A 15982-nucleotide genomic window follows, 5' to 3' on the forward strand; every position below is an offset into this window, starting at 1 on the left:
ATTTACAGTCTGTCAGTAAAAGTGTTGGCTGAGAAAATATGCTCCTTGCTTACACATGAAAGGCTGCTTAGATATATTGCATGAGAGTTTTTGACATGACTCTGCTTCACCTCATGCCTTTACCTATGGAATGTAACCTTTTTATGGCTCTTATATTGCCTGATTTTGTTGGGATATATAAACAATGAGAAAGAGAGAATGAAGGAGAATAAAGGAACCATCAAGAGAATGTGTGAGTGTTATCATTTTTCCCTCGCCCTCAGATAGAAAAGTCACAGCTTTACCAACACTCTGTATTTTTCTTGGAGCCCAGAGTGCTGCCTTTGAGGCTGGGTCTCCAAGGCAGAGTTAGAGGACAAAGGATATATACATATGCATATGTATGTATGTATGTATGTATGTATATATATATGTATACACACACATATATATATGTGTGTGTGTGTATATATATACACATATATGTATATGTATATGTATATGTATATGTATATGTATATATATATATATATATATATATATGAAATGTCAAACTAAACAGAAACAAAAGAGGAGGAGGAGAGAAAGAAACAGAGCCAGACAGAGGCACAGAAAGACAACAGAGACAGAGACAATAACCATTCATAAACCACTTGTTACTCATATGGGTAGTGATTTTAAACTACTTATTTAAACTACTTCATGACATAAATGAAATATGTTGTGAACTTTCATTGCTTCATTGATAGGAAACACAACAACTTCATCAAATTTATACTTATATTGTGTATATATAGTAGAGGTTCCTCTATCCATCTCCCTCCACATTGCCCCTGTGTGAGTTTAAGGTCTTAATCTATTTAGAGCCACTTTAAGAACACAAAGCAATGAGACTTCACATAGAGGTCTTAAATAGAGATCAATTTCAGATGGTCTATTTCAATGATAAGTCATTTGGCAAGCAAGTTCTTTGGAAAACCAAACAATGCAAAAAGCTCTAGTGGTAAGAGACTAAAAAGATTAATCTAAAACAAAGTTTCTAAAAACAAGACAAAAATTTTTTGTTACCTACTCCATTAAATCCAGCAATCCAATAAATATCAGAACTACTATAAAATCTCTTCTTCTTAAACTCAGAAGTTACGTGATAAAGAGCTGTCTAAAGCACATGTAAATTATGACTCCAATGCTTGGCAGGCAGCCTGCCTGTGGGTCCACTGGAGTTAATAAGGACCATAATAATGTACACCCTTTGGGAACAGGTGTAGACTGCCCTAAACAGCAACTGTGACTAAGTCCTGAAGGCACAGTGGGTTTCTGAGCCTCCCATCCAGCAAGGATGCTCATGGCTGTCAGGATTAATCCTGTCACTCTGCACAGGCTCTTGGAAAACTGATGGCCCATTCACTCCACAGTTTCATCTACTGCCTTTTCCCCACAAAGTAAAGTTTTTAGAAATGTATTAGCTTAATATATCTGTGCTCATGTTCCCTGCTAAGTGGCTACAATCTCCACAAATATTCTCTGCAGGAAACAGTTCTCTCGTGACAGAAATTTCAGACATAGTTGAGGAAGAAAATCTGTAACAAGATTAATAAGGAGAAGGAAGTGTGTGTGTGTGTGTGTGTGTGTGTGTGTGTGTGTGTGTGTGTGTACATGCTCTGTATATATGTGTGTGTTCTGCTTAAGAAGGTGAAAAAACTCTGCCTTCTCCATTTGTGTCATTGTGACTAGATTCTGCACCATGGATCCATGTTGGGAAATAGGTAAATAAGCCAATAGTTTTATATACATTGAAAACAGTAGTGAGTGAAGAATTAAGGCAGTAGGAAGCTGATTGTATTTTTGCCCTGAAGATGAATAAAGGCTGAGAGCTGATTGGAAGTCCTGCATATACACACTTGATCAATATTCACATCACATATGAGTGAATGAAATTCCTTATATATAATGATACTTTGGTTATAAAAATGGCACAAGCTAAATGAAAAGCACATTTCTCCCTTAGAAGACACTGTGTGCCTCTAGGCTGGAGAGACTGCCAAGAGCTCATCCAGGAAGAAACCACTGACAGGCAGATAACTCACTGGAAGGCATGTTCTTCAGCTTTGATCTCCAAGGGCCAGATTCCTTTAAATGTGGGACAATCCCTAGAGTATAGAGCCATGGGAAGTTATTCAACCAGCTCTTCTTATACTATTCTCTCTGCTCTCTTTTTCCTCTCTAATTGAAATCTCAAAACACTGCTCTAAAATGTCCTTTTGAGATTGCTGTCTTCTTGCAACTGGCCACAGTTGTGGTGTGAATATAAAATCATGACTGCAGGCTCTTGTGTTTGAATATCTAATCTCCAACTGGTGGCACTGTATGCGGAAACTTTCGAAATTTTAGAACATGCGATCTTCACCTGGACCTCATGGTTACGGGACAGAACACTCTGATTCTGTACCTGCTCTGACCCACCAACATGTAATAAGCTCTTGCCCTGAGGTCTTACCATTGTGGACTAACATATACCATCATGCCTTCTAATTCTTATTGGACCAACTCTTTCCCACATTGAGGACCTTTCTCCAGGAAATTTAGTCTGTTATTGACAATTAATATAACCACTTGACATAACCTTCCTCATGAGGCATTGTAGGTATTTATATTACTCCTGCATCTAAATAGTGTGAGCATTGTAGCTTTGTTTTCTGAGCCTCTGCAGAATCTCATTCTGCAGGTGACCTGACCAAGCATCCAATGAAAAAAATCTGAGCAATAATGTAAAATGCAGTGTTTAAAAATGAGCCTGATTTGTGAGTAACTTGCACCTAGATTCAAGAGATTCAAACCTGAACATCATAGCACTGAGGATGTCACTTACAATTTCCATTCCACAGACTTATCTTTTATAAAGCACTATCAGTGGGAATATTTGGGGGATTGAAAAGAGATATTTGAACATCACAACAGGTTCACACCTCATATTTTCAACAAGGAGAAAAATTGTGCTTGAGGGACCAAGATCAATTGCTTTGTATAAATCATCTCCTCTATGAGTCTTGAATGGTACTAATTATGTATCAGCTGTTTAAAGAAAGTAATTATTCAAAACACTTCCATACTCCATGAATGGAATGAAGAGCACCCTAGCTGTATCAGTGATCTACTGACATTCAGATTCACAGAGAATGCAATAGTTTTAAAATCACTGGATCTTTCTTCTTTATAAATAGAAATAAAAATTCTCATTGTTGTCCAAAGAGTCTAAGCCTCTGGCTACTTGTCACAAAATCCAAAGCTTGATAAAGTGTCTAAAAAGTAGAGAACTCTAAATGCATCACTCTCCCTTAGATAGTTGCCCAACCAAGGAAACAGTCACTGTGGAGGTGCAAAAGAGAATACTTCTACTTTCATGTTAACCACCCCAAACACCCCAAACTCTGTGAGCTCCTTATGTTACAATGTTGTGATCACTGCTACCCTTTTAGGGAATTCTAGGCAGAAAAGAAGGGTACGAAAAATATTCTGTCCCTCTGTAGCTAATAACATACTAGGTACCATTTGAAACATGAAAATCAACATGTCTACTCCTGAGAAAAATTAAATGTCTTCTCTTCTGTAATAACTTGGTAAGTATGCAAATAAGATATAATAATATTATAAACAGACTTTCCTAGAGTTTCTATTGCTGTGAAGAGACACGGTGACAATGGTAACTCTTATAAAGGAAAACACTTAATTGGAGACTTACTTACAGTTCAGATGTTTAGTCCATTATCAGCATGGTGGGAAGTATGACAACATGCAGGCAGACATGGTGCTGGAGAAGGAGCTGAGAACTCTACATCTGGATTGGCAGTCAGCAGAGAGACAGAGACAGACAAAGAGAAAAAGAGACAGTGACACTGGGTGTAGCTTGAACATCTGAAACCTTAAAGCACACCCTCATTACTACACTTCCTCCAACATGGCCACACCTCCTAATAGTGCCACTGCCTATGATCTCATGGGGGCCATTTTCATTCAAATCACCATATTCCATATCCTGCCCCGCATAGGCATGTAACCATATCATAATGCAAAACGCATTTAGTACAACTTTGAAAGTCCCAACAGCCTATAATACTATCAGCTCTGTTTAAAAGTCCAAAGTTCAAAGTCTCTTCCGAGACTCATGTAATTTCCTAACTGTAATCCCTTGTAAAAATCAAAATGAAAAAGACAGATCACATACTTCTAACATATAAAGGCACAGATTATATATATTATCATTCCAAAAGAGAGGACAGGAAGCATAACAAGGAGATGCTGGACAAAAGCAAGGTTGGCAAACTCCAAACTCTGCATCTCCATGTCTGATGTCAAAACTCTCTTATGATCTCCAACTCCTTTCAGTTTTGTCAACTGCAACAGGCATCTTTTTCTCTTGGGCTGGTTCTACTTCATGTTATCAGGTTTCCTACGGAGGTATCCCACAGCTCTGGCATCCCCAACATCTTGGGGTCTCCAAGACAATCCAGGCATCAACTCCACAGCTTCATACAATGACCTTTCTAGGCCTCCATTCAGAACACCCTTGACTCATATCCTCAGTTGCTTTCCTTAGGCATGGACAGAGATCCTATAACCCCTTTCCTCTATCCTGGACTCTAAAGCCAGAATCACATGACCAAAACTGCTAAGTTCTGCTGCTTGGTAGGGCTGGAACACAATCCCTTAATTCAAGCACACCAGCTTTCTGTTTTCAATGGTTTCCTTTATTGTCTAAGCCTAGCTGCTCTGGAACTCATTCAGTAGACGAGGTTGGCCTCAAACTCTGAGATCTGCTGCCTCTGAATTCTGAGTGCTGGGATTAAAGGTCTGTACCACCAGGCCTTTCCCTAACCTTTTCTTAAATTTATTTTCACAAGTTGGAAGCTTAGTTAGCTGGGACCTTTCTCCGAAATAACTACTCCATTTACTCCATGTAGCATAAGGTTTTTCTTTAATCTGTTTATACTTCCTGGTGCTCCTTTTCTCCTCATACTGTACATTTTGTATTTTTACTTGCTTAGCTTGCTCTATTTCATTATAGATTTGCATAAGCGTGGCCACTAACAACCAAGCAAGACATTCAATACTAGGCTGTCTTGAAATCTCCTCTGACAAAGCTTTTAATCCATAGCTCTTCAATTTAGCCTCAGGCAGATTTTTTTAACAAGAGCAGAAAGTAGTCACATTCTTCACCAAAATATCACAATAATTTTGTCTAGGCCACAAATTAATATTCTCCTCCCCTGAGACCTCTTGAACCAAGCCCCACAGTTCAACTTACCCCAGCACTACTGTCTTCCATGACCCTACTAGTGTGACTCATTTAGTCCCACTTAAAGCATTCATCTGCTTTCCTAATTCAAAGTCCCAAAGTTCACATTCCTCCAAATAATACCATGGTCAGGCCTATTCAACAATACCCCAGTCTCTGGTAGCAACTCTGTCTTAGGGTTTCTATTGCCGTGAAAAGAGACACCATAAACATAGAAACTCTTATAAAGGAAAACATTTAATTGGAGCTGTATTACAGTTCAGAGGTTTAATTCATTATCAGCATTACAGGACATGGCAGCATGCAGGGAGACATGGTCCTGAAGAGGTAGCTGAGAGCTCTATATCTGGATCAGCAGGAAGCAGGAATAGAGACACTGGGTCTAGCTAGAGCATGTGAAACCTCAAAGTGTACCTCCAGTGACACATTTCCTTCAACAAGGCCACACCTACTCCAATAAGGATACACCTTTTAGTAGTGACACTTCCTATGAGCTTACAGCGGCTATTTTCATTCAACCCATCACAGAGACCATTTCTAAGCAAAGTAATAAAAAATCTTTACCATGTTCATAACTTGTTTTCAAGCTGGCCTCCATGGATAGATAAAATTAAACCTAGAGTAGCATTTCAGTATCAACAAGACCACAAGGTTAAAATGCATCAGTTTTATACTGGCTGCAAACAGGAATGGGTAAACTAATGGCAGCAAACACAATGAGCTGAGCCTTCCTGATCCAAACATGAAGAACAGAAAAGTAGTCAAAACGCAGTCAAGACTGTCTTTTTTCCTCTTTGAACATAAAACTAAATGGTAAATGGAAGACAATAAATACTATATATATATATATATATATATATATATATATATATATATATATATATATATATATATATATATACTGTGCTCCACAGCACCCAGAGTAACTCCTGCTGACTGTGAGGTTAAAGCAAAGAGCACTGAGGTTAATATTCTTCCTTGGTCTTCCTGAAAGTACAAAGTTCACATTTTACACTCTAGCCCCATGTCACCCTAGAAAGATGGCAATTTTGGCCTTCTTAATAAAAAGCTAGCAGGAGGAAAGGCCCTTGGCTCCTGACCCACCTCTCTGTATTCCAGGATCTCTCATCGTGTACTCCACAGACCATCAATTTTACTTCAATCAATGAAAGTCATTTTTTGAAATGGGAAAATCTCCCCTCTTCTTCCATGTCCTTCCTCCCAGCAGCTGTTACCAGATTGGTTCCTGTCAGTACCTAGGATCTGACCACCCTAATGAGCCAGGCTCAGCCACCCTTCTTCCATAAGACAAGAAGAGGCCAAGTTAGCAGTGAAACACTGAAAAAGGAAATTAATCCACTGGAGCCTCATTGGGAAGTGGGACAAAGAGGTCCAGAGACAGCCCCTCAGTTTCCACTAGAGGATTGAGGGAAATCCCAATTTCTTGATTCTACTATTTCAATAGTTGGACAGCCAAATGTGGAAAGAGATTATTACTAGGATAAGTACTTTCACAGACTAAACCCCAATACAATCACCTTTGAATTCCTTATGAGTCACTTTTATGTTTGAGAGAGTGACATCAGGATTTTACCTGCCAGGAAAATGATTATTTTGAAACTGATTGTAAATTCATGGCTGTAGGATCTTACACTGATGTTCTTTGGGAAAATTTAATGCATACAACTTATTGAACAATTCAGAATTTAATGTTTGAAATTAACAATAAGTTACATAACTCTTCTTTGTATACAAATTAGGAAAAGTAGTTATTTATCAATTCTCATTTAAAGTTAATTATAAATATATGCTGTGTTAACTTTCTGCAAATATAAATTTATTCAATTTTAAACTTTATGTACATGTATAATCTAGTTAAGTTACATACTATATTCACACATGCCATCTTTGAAAGCAGGTGGCAGTAAATTCTTAAAGTGTTTTATTAACAGTTGCCTCCCAGACTCAAATTAACAACACACAGCATCACTATAATGCAAGGAAATACAAACTTTGATTTGTATTCTTCCTTGATTTGATATAAATTACGTACATAATAAGGCATTTGCATCAAGATATATCAAAAATAAAAATCTCTCCTACCATACTTTGCATACACATTGGCACCAAGTAATATTTAAATTGAAGTGCATGAAATAAGTAAATTCTGTGTTAAGTAGTATCTGTTTCTCCTTTTTCTGAAGACAGTGCTAAGCAGTAAATAGCACCACAAACTTCACTCAAGGAACTGTTGTAAAGATTGGAATTCTCCTCTGAGGATTTGCAGTAGTGAGGTATAAATGTATCTCACAATGAAATTCAGCATAAAATATTATTCATTTTAATCAAATACAAAGCCTGTCTCTCTATACCCCAATTAGCATCTACATGTCTTGTGTAAGAATAGAAATCATCTTCTAGAATAAATGCTGGAACTTGAAAACTAGGACCAAGATACATGAAAAAATGATATAGTAAAACTTATAACTGAAAGAAACAATTTTGAACTGTTTGGAAAACAATACAAAATTGATATTGTCAGTTTTTTTGGTGAGATTGGCCTCTCAACCTGCCACCATCCACAGAATCTCAGTTGTACAGTCTAATCAAACTCTCTGTGTTGGTACACCACAAAAATATCCATTTCCATTTTTTATATATCTTGTATATTATCAATATAACTTTTTAAAGTTTTCTTTTTACTGAGGAAAGTATAACTATGTTTAATAAGAGCAATTTCCTCTACAATACTATTCTGCCATTTCTTTCAATGACACTAGAAGCATATTTCTGACACTGAAAATGATTATTTTTGGTTCACTTTGATTTAGAGGAGCTTCTCTTTCTTTCTTACTTGTTCTCTTCAATTCTCAACAAAATGCTTGCACACTCAGATTATATACACAAGTAATTACCACTTAATTATGAATATTACCTAGGAAATTAAATGTAAGGTGATTACTGTGAAAGCATTATAGAGATTTTCTGTTTAGTCCTGTATGGTACAACATGCCAAACACCAAATATATATTTACATGGCTATGTGATATATATCCTGTCACAAATTGCTTCTAGATATACAGGAAATGAAATAATATAAAATTAAACAAAATACAAGTGAAAATTTCAATCAATAGACAGGATCCATAAGGCTGGTGCTCATATGACCCTCACATAAACCTATAATTATTACAGTAAACATCATAACTAAAGAAAGACTAAAAGCTAATAATGTAATAATTCATACAGAGCACATGAGTAACTGTTTGTATTAGAAAACCCAGGATGTTAAATATTCAGAGTTATCCTCTCAATAGAGGAGCTATATATCTGTTTTCCATGCAGAAGGCTGAGAGTGGATGTTGTTAAATGCCAGGTGATCTGTGCTATCTGAGTGGCCATGCCACGCTCAAATCCCCCAGACTATTATGTTTACCCCAGATTCTTCCCACTCTAGACCTTTTTCTTGAGCTTTTTTTCCTCAGTCAATAGAACCTATACTTAGGGGAACAGTCACATGTGCTTTGTAGTTTAGTGACCTACACAATCATAAGACTACACCAGATCATCCTCGGGGCCCTTAAGCTATAGAACCCATTCTTATGGAAGAGGTCACATGTACTTTGCAAAAAGATTTTTGATGTCATCATGTCTTAAGCTTTATTGTGCACATGGGATTGAGATAATTGTTACCAAGAAACTTTTTTTCCAAAATTGTACTGTACTTTAATGCCTAAAATTTAAACTGCCCAGTGTCAGACTCCTGAAATTTAAACCAACACTGGCAACTGAGTTGTGTTGAACAGGATTTCTTTCTTGCCTCATGTGGATCATTATTCTGCTGGCTTTGGTGTTTCCAGTGACCCACACAAGTAACATTGCTGCTTATTATTATTGTCAAGGACTGCGTAGTATACCTAACTTATAAGATTTGGACCACAGCAGATTTGCATGCACAAAAAACACGACCATAAACATAATACATGGTTCTCTATCGGTTCCACAAAGACTTCAGTCAAATTTAGGAAGTTTTTAGTTCCATTACCCTCTAATGGGACTACCATGGTATATGTTTTGGTTGACTGAAATCTCCCTTCTCTCTCTTTTCCTCCCTCCTTCCTTCCCCCTTTCCTTCTCCCTCTTTTGATGTGTAGCAAGGGTTCCTGCAGAGCTCTCTGCAGCTGGTTTGATTATGGGGTGTTAGCTTATGGCTTTGATCTGTCTTTTGTGATGTGTTCTACAGCCTTGAAATGGTAGCTCTACAGGAATAACTTTTTGTCACCTTATATTTCTTACTTGAAGGAATAAATGAGATTCAAAAGATGCTATGGAGTTACTCATAAGTGAAAATGTGCCTTAGGTCACAAGTGTATTATCAGTGAATTTGTACTGGTGTTAATATGTAACAAATACTGAAGAATAAGAACTGAACTGAGCATAAACTTATTTTCTATACATGAGCAGAATATTTACACATTGAATTTGTTAGTATTGTAACTTTGAACCCAAGCACACTCTTGAATCTCCTGTGACATTCTGCTCCTTTATAAAAAGAGATATGTGTACCACATACATTGTTATAAGGATTGTGATATTTATCAAACAGAAACAGAGCAAAGAGGAAATTGTATCCACATTTCTTAATTGATAGCTTTTAAAATAATTATTTTCAGTAAAGAAATAGAGGATGGTCAGTCTAAATATCTGAGGCATTTGGTGCATTGTTTGATTGTAAATCTTCTTATTCACCATGGCTAATGCAATGAATAACACACAGGGTTACTTATTAAAAAGAATTCTTGTAGACGATTTACTGAGTAACAGTAAATTGGATTCTTTTGTTCTGTGCCAGTTTCAGCTCACGGATGGTCATTCAAAGTGACTGTTAGAGATTGCTTTCTCTTCTGTGGTTTATGTCCATATGGTAAATGTGACTTATTTTCATGTTCTGTGCACCTTGAGAGTGTCAGAGTTACAAGGACCAGGCTTACCGTCAATTGCATTTGTATTTAATTTTACCCATAATCCTTTCAAATAGTTCTTTTCATGGAGGAGTATTTCCTGGTCATTATTTTTCACTATTTGATGAATGGCTGAGGTTGCAGTAGGGCTGCAGATACCTTTTTATGGGAACCTGGCTCCTTGGAGGGAGTGGGAATTGAGTGCAGATAATCTCAAAGTCAGAGCAATGGTTTCATTTTAAAAAGACACCTTTTCAATACATATGTAATTTCACAAACACTTGATAAACTAAAATAAAAAGATGGAAATGGGCCTTTGACAGTCCCAATGAGCCAGTACACAGAACCTAAGGAATCTCTGTAATAAATTTCACATTGTCCCACATCATTTTCCTCAGAGAGCGCTTCCATTTTCTTCTCTGTGCTTTGAGACAGTCTTGTTATATGGTCTATGCTGGTGTCTAACTCATGACAATCCTCTTGCTTCAGCTTCTCACATGCTTGGATTGTAAGAATATACTTCTATGTCCAACTAACAGCCCACATATTCAATCTGGATCTAAACAGGACATGTTTATAAAAAACAGTAGGAGACAGTGGCAAATTAATTTTCTTGCTGTTAAAAACTGCCAATTTCATCCACAGACACCAACTACCAGCAGTGTGACACAAGCTAGGCTTTTTCCACGAAATATTTTATGACAGTTTCTATGATTATCCAATGCAGGATTCTTTTAATTTTAGTAGTAATGTGGAGTTGGGGTTCTTAGTTTAAACAATATCACTTTCAATATCACTATGTTGCTTCTTTTTCTTGGTAGGCTAGAGCAATACTGTTTCTTTTTTTTTCCCCTTTTATTTTATTTTACAATATCATTCTGTTCTACATAACAGCCACGGATTCCCTTGTTTTCGCCACCTGCCCCCCTCCCCTTCCCCCCAGCCCACCCCCCATTCCCACCTCTTCCAGGGCAAAGCCTCCCCCAGGACTGAGATTAACCAGGTAGACTAAGTCCAGGCAGATCCAGTCCCCTCCTCCCAGATTGAGCCAAGTGTCCCTGCATAAGCCCCAGGTTTCAAACAGCTAACTCATGCAATGAGCCCAGGACCTGGTACCACTGCTTAGATGCCTCCCAAACAGATCAAGCCAATCCACTGTCTCACCTATTCAGAGGGCCTGCTCCAGTTGGTGGCCCCTCAGCCTTTGGTTCATAGTTCATGTGTTTCCATTCGTTTGGCTATTTGTCCCTGTGCTTTGTCCAGCCTTGGTTTCAACAATTCTCGCTCATATAAACCCTCCTCTTTCTCATTAATTAGACTCCCGGAGCTCCACCCGGGGCCTAGCCGTGGATCTCTGCATCCAGTTCCCTCAGTCGTTGGATGGGGTTTCTGGCCCAGTATTAGGGTGTTTGGCCATCCCATCACCAGAGGATACTAGATGTGGAACAAGGATGACTGGACTCACATCACCAGGGAGGCTACCTGGAAACAGGACACCAAGAAAGACACGGGGATCACCCAATGATGGAGAAATGGCTGAGATCTACATGAACAACCTGGACATGAGTGGGAGTAATGAAGGGCGAGGGTCGAGGGAAAGAGAGCCTGTGGGAGCGGGAGATCCCAGCTGGTTCAAAAACAGAGAGGGAGAACAAGGAATAGGAGACCATGGTAAATGAAGACCACATGAGAAAAGGAAGAAACAAAGTGCTAGAGAGGCCCACAGAAATTCACAAAGATACCCCCACAATAGACTGCTCGCAATGGTCGAGAGACAGCTGGAACTGGCAATACTGTTTCTTAATGACAAGTGTCAACTGTGGTTACAGATATCCTAGCCATTGCATGCACCATCTTATCTACAGGGTCAGGGCCTTGGGAGGACACAGTTTAGTAATCCCCCTTCTGTTCTGGTGCCTACTGATCACCTACATAGCCTTTGCTAGTCTACAGTGTTTCACAGGGTAGATAAGTGTTAGACCTTCTATCAGTATCTTTTCAGATGTCCCTTATGAAAAGTCAATACTCAGTCCTTTGCAAAATCCACATCTTGCCTTTTATTTTAAATCTGATGAACCCAGCAGAGAAAAAAGCAAGCTATTTAAATTAGACTCATAGTTATTCGTCTCAGAAAAGAACATATAAAACAGTACAAATCATGTCACTAAGACAGAAACACTCAACACAAGCACAGATACCTGTGGCCGAAGGAAATAAACAGGTGGTTGTTTGTGCAGCATAGAGGGCTTACACTTCCCAAACTGTCATTACTGGCAGCCAGAACTTAACTCACAAATGGATGAGTCTGGAAGTTCAGTAGAAAGCAACCTGGGGGTTTCTTCAATGGGTCTGAGTGAGAAGAGGCTGTGCACCTGAAGATTCCTCTGTGTAACTATGTTCTACCTGATTTCTTTTAGTGAGGGTCCCACTCCTCCTGCAGATTGTTGTATTTTTAGTAAATTTGGAAAATAATGGACTTCGGCCAGCAATAGGGAATTTTGGCTCAAGGTGAAACCTGTAGCTATTTTTTGGAAGTGATCTCTGAGTCTAGTCCTGGGACATTTGATGGTAAGCAGCCACACCATGGCCTTGTTTTGCATTACTAGGAAATCCTGCATTGTTGTGCCCCATTCTTCTTTCTTTTTGTACTTCAGTCTACATTTATTCTCAAAGAAATAAATCAGATTTTATAGACTGTTCAAATTTAACCTCTTTGAAATAATCTCAGGGGGATTTGAGTTCCTAACCCCAGTTATAATCATACAGTAAGGCTGTGGCACATTGCTTCACATGTATGTATGGGCACTAGTCACTCCCCCATAGATTCTGCAGTGTTCTCAGAGCCTTGCCATGAAGACTTATTCCTATACTCAGGAGACACAAACATATCACTTAAGGTCCCTTTTAATAACAAGATGTTCTTAGGAATGTAGTTTTCTTTTACTTTTTATCTGTCTTCTTGACCAGTTGAAATAATCACTTTTCACCTTTTAAAACATAATGGAAGCAATTAAAGTTCACCTAAGGCACATGATACTTAATATGATTGTTTTCATTTCTATCTTGTAACAGATTAAAACAGCAATTTAATGCTTGGATCAAGTTTTCTTCCAAAGCTAGTGTGAAATGGAGGAAGGCATAGACGTACCTTATACTCTCTGAGGTCTCAGAGCAAACAGAACAGACATCAGCTTCACATCACCCAGTGTGTTTGCATCTTCCAATGAAGTACTGTGTGTCTATGATCAAGCCTTATGCATCTGGAATAAGAAGCAGTTTGCAGATTAGGCATGGCTTCCTCAGGAGGAAAATACAGCATTCACTATATCCATCGGGGATCATTTTCTAGAGCTATGAATACTTAAGACATATTTTTTGAAAAAAGACAAATTATCTGTATTAATTGATGACATTCAGTTTCTATCCTGTCTTCGATACCAGAACACACAACACTTCTAAAATACAGTGTCTTTCTGGTTTAACTAAACTAGCTGGTTATACTTTTAGTAAAACTTTCTTGTTATACTAAACTGGGAGAGTGTGGTGGATCCTCACAGAAAGGTTTTCTGAGTCTCTTGAACATACTCTGGGTGGCTCTGTCTAAGAAGCAATGTTCTCTCCTATGTTCTCCTCACTCCTTCTTTCTTTTTCCTTCTAGATCTTCAGTCCTCCACACAATTCTGACCTATAGTCAGGGGTTAGCTCGCCCTACTGTGTTTCTCTCATCCATGTAATAATCATACTGGGAAACATCTCCTGGTTAATTTTTTCTCTTTAGTTCTTACTCCTTATTTATTTATTTATTTATTTATTTATTTATTTTTTTATTTATTTATTTATACCTGGACCATTGCTCCCAAGAAATCTTGTCTGACTTGGGTTCAGTCAGGATCATTAATGGAGAAAAACCCTATTATACATCCGTGGATATGTCACCTTGTATGTGCTTGTCCTTCTCTTCTTGAGTTTGTGCAACACAGTTAATATCTGCAGATGTTCCCAGGCACTACAAACATTTATCTTCATTTAATGAAGAATATTAGGATTTAACATTCTTTTAAAAGAAACTTCAGAATGTGTCACACACATTTTCTCTCTCTCTCTCTCTCTCTCTCTCTCTCTCTCTCTCTCTCTCTCTCTCTCTCTCTCTCTCTCCTCTCTCTCTCTGTATGTGTGTGTGTGTCTGTGTGTGTGTCCCTCCTCACAACATCTCATTATGTAACCCAGGCTGGCTTGTACTTACTATGTTGTCCAACATGGCCTCAACTCACACCAATCCTCCTGTCTCAGTCTCATGAGTGTTGTAATTCCTGGCATTTGCCATCACAACTGGCTTACAGAAAGCATATGAAAAATCACTCCTATCATTTGTTAAAACATTAGTTCCAATAGATAGTATGTGTTTGTGTATGTCATGCGTAGATAGGTACCTGCTGAGGCCAGAAGAGTGTGTCAGATTCCCTGAACCTGGAATTTGTGTTTTGAGAATCAAAACCTAAGATCCACTTAGAGAGCTATAAGTGATATTAACTGCTGAGCCATCTTTCCATCCTACTTCTATTTTATAGTATTGAAAATATTAATTTTTCCAAGATATTAATTTCATCAGAACACAAACTTTCACTACAACATACAAAGGAAAAAGTGGAACCAATGGTCCAATAAAGCAAAACTTTTTGATGTGCATGATTATTTTAATTTGGAATGTATGTTTCCTTAATTTTCTGGAGGCAGAATCAAAGTTAAAATTATTTCTGATTATATTAAATATGCAATTGTATCTGTCAATCTTCCTGACTGAAGAGGTAAAAATTGCAAAAAATGTTTGATTTTTCATGAAATAGTTCTATAATGACAATATTAGGAAATACTATTTTGAGTTTAACCCCCTCCATGGTGGGGTTTTGTTCGGCATGAGCTTGCATAGGTCTGGTGCATGCTGTTAAAATCACTGTGAGTAAAAATGTGCAATTTCCATGATGTGTCCGGAAAACACTGTTTACTTGTAGCCATACAAGGCCTTTGGCTCTTACAATATGCCCCAACTCTGGCTGGGGAATTATTGGCAACTGATAGCTGCTGAAAGAGGGAGTCAGTTTTCTTCACAATTGCAGCCTCTGGAGGGTCGTCTGCTCCAGTGGAAGGAAGTCCACACAGGCAAGAATATATGGGCAGTACAAATTGGACTTGATGGGTTAAAAAAATAAAAAAAGGAGCGCTGATTTATGGGAAGGCCCTATTTAAGTGAAAATATGGTTTATTTTTAGTGGTAGATAATGTTTTACTTTAATGCATTGAATAATGAAATTTTACTACATAGATGCAATTAACTCTAAATGAATTAAAACTGATATAATTGATTTAAAGTCATTATTCCAATCACTTAATATTCAGTCAAATTATTTTTAGGCATATGATAACCACAATACTACTTAAATATAATAACCTCAAGCTGTATGTTTGTGTATGTGCCTTTGTAGAAAACAATAATTTATATTTACACCAGAGAACCTGAAACTGAGTACATATTTTAACTGAAGAAAAGTATTAAATAATGATTAAAATTTATTTATTCTATCTTAAGAAAAGGGGGTGGAGCAATGGCTCAGTGATTAAGAACATAAACTGCTCTTCCAGAGGATTTGAATTTGGTTCCCAACACCCATGTCTGGTGTGTTACAACCGCAGTACCTCCTGCCCCAGGGGTCCAAACAATCCCTTCTGACCTCCTTGTTCACCTAACAGAGTT

The 15982-nt window shown here is 37.9% G+C and overlaps 1 long non-coding RNA gene across 2 annotated transcripts in view; it reads right to left on the reverse strand.

Annotated features, from left to right (window-relative positions):
* LOC143266991 (uncharacterized) overlaps window positions 1-15982 on the reverse strand; it is a 180248-nt gene that overhangs the window by 24447 nt on the left and 139819 nt on the right. For both annotated transcript variants that reach the window (XR_013041849.1, XR_013041850.1), the window contains 2 exons: window positions 13382-13493; window positions 3723-3814 (listed from right to left, as the gene is read on the reverse strand). This is a non-coding gene — a long non-coding RNA (uncharacterized LOC143266991). The remainder of the gene's footprint in view (window positions 1-3722; window positions 3815-13381; window positions 13494-15982) is intronic.

This window comes from Peromyscus maniculatus, chromosome 1 (genome assembly GCF_049852395.1).
Source record: "Peromyscus maniculatus bairdii isolate BWxNUB_F1_BW_parent chromosome 1, HU_Pman_BW_mat_3.1, whole genome shotgun sequence".
Taxonomy (NCBI): Eukaryota; Metazoa; Chordata; class Mammalia; order Rodentia; family Cricetidae; genus Peromyscus; species Peromyscus maniculatus.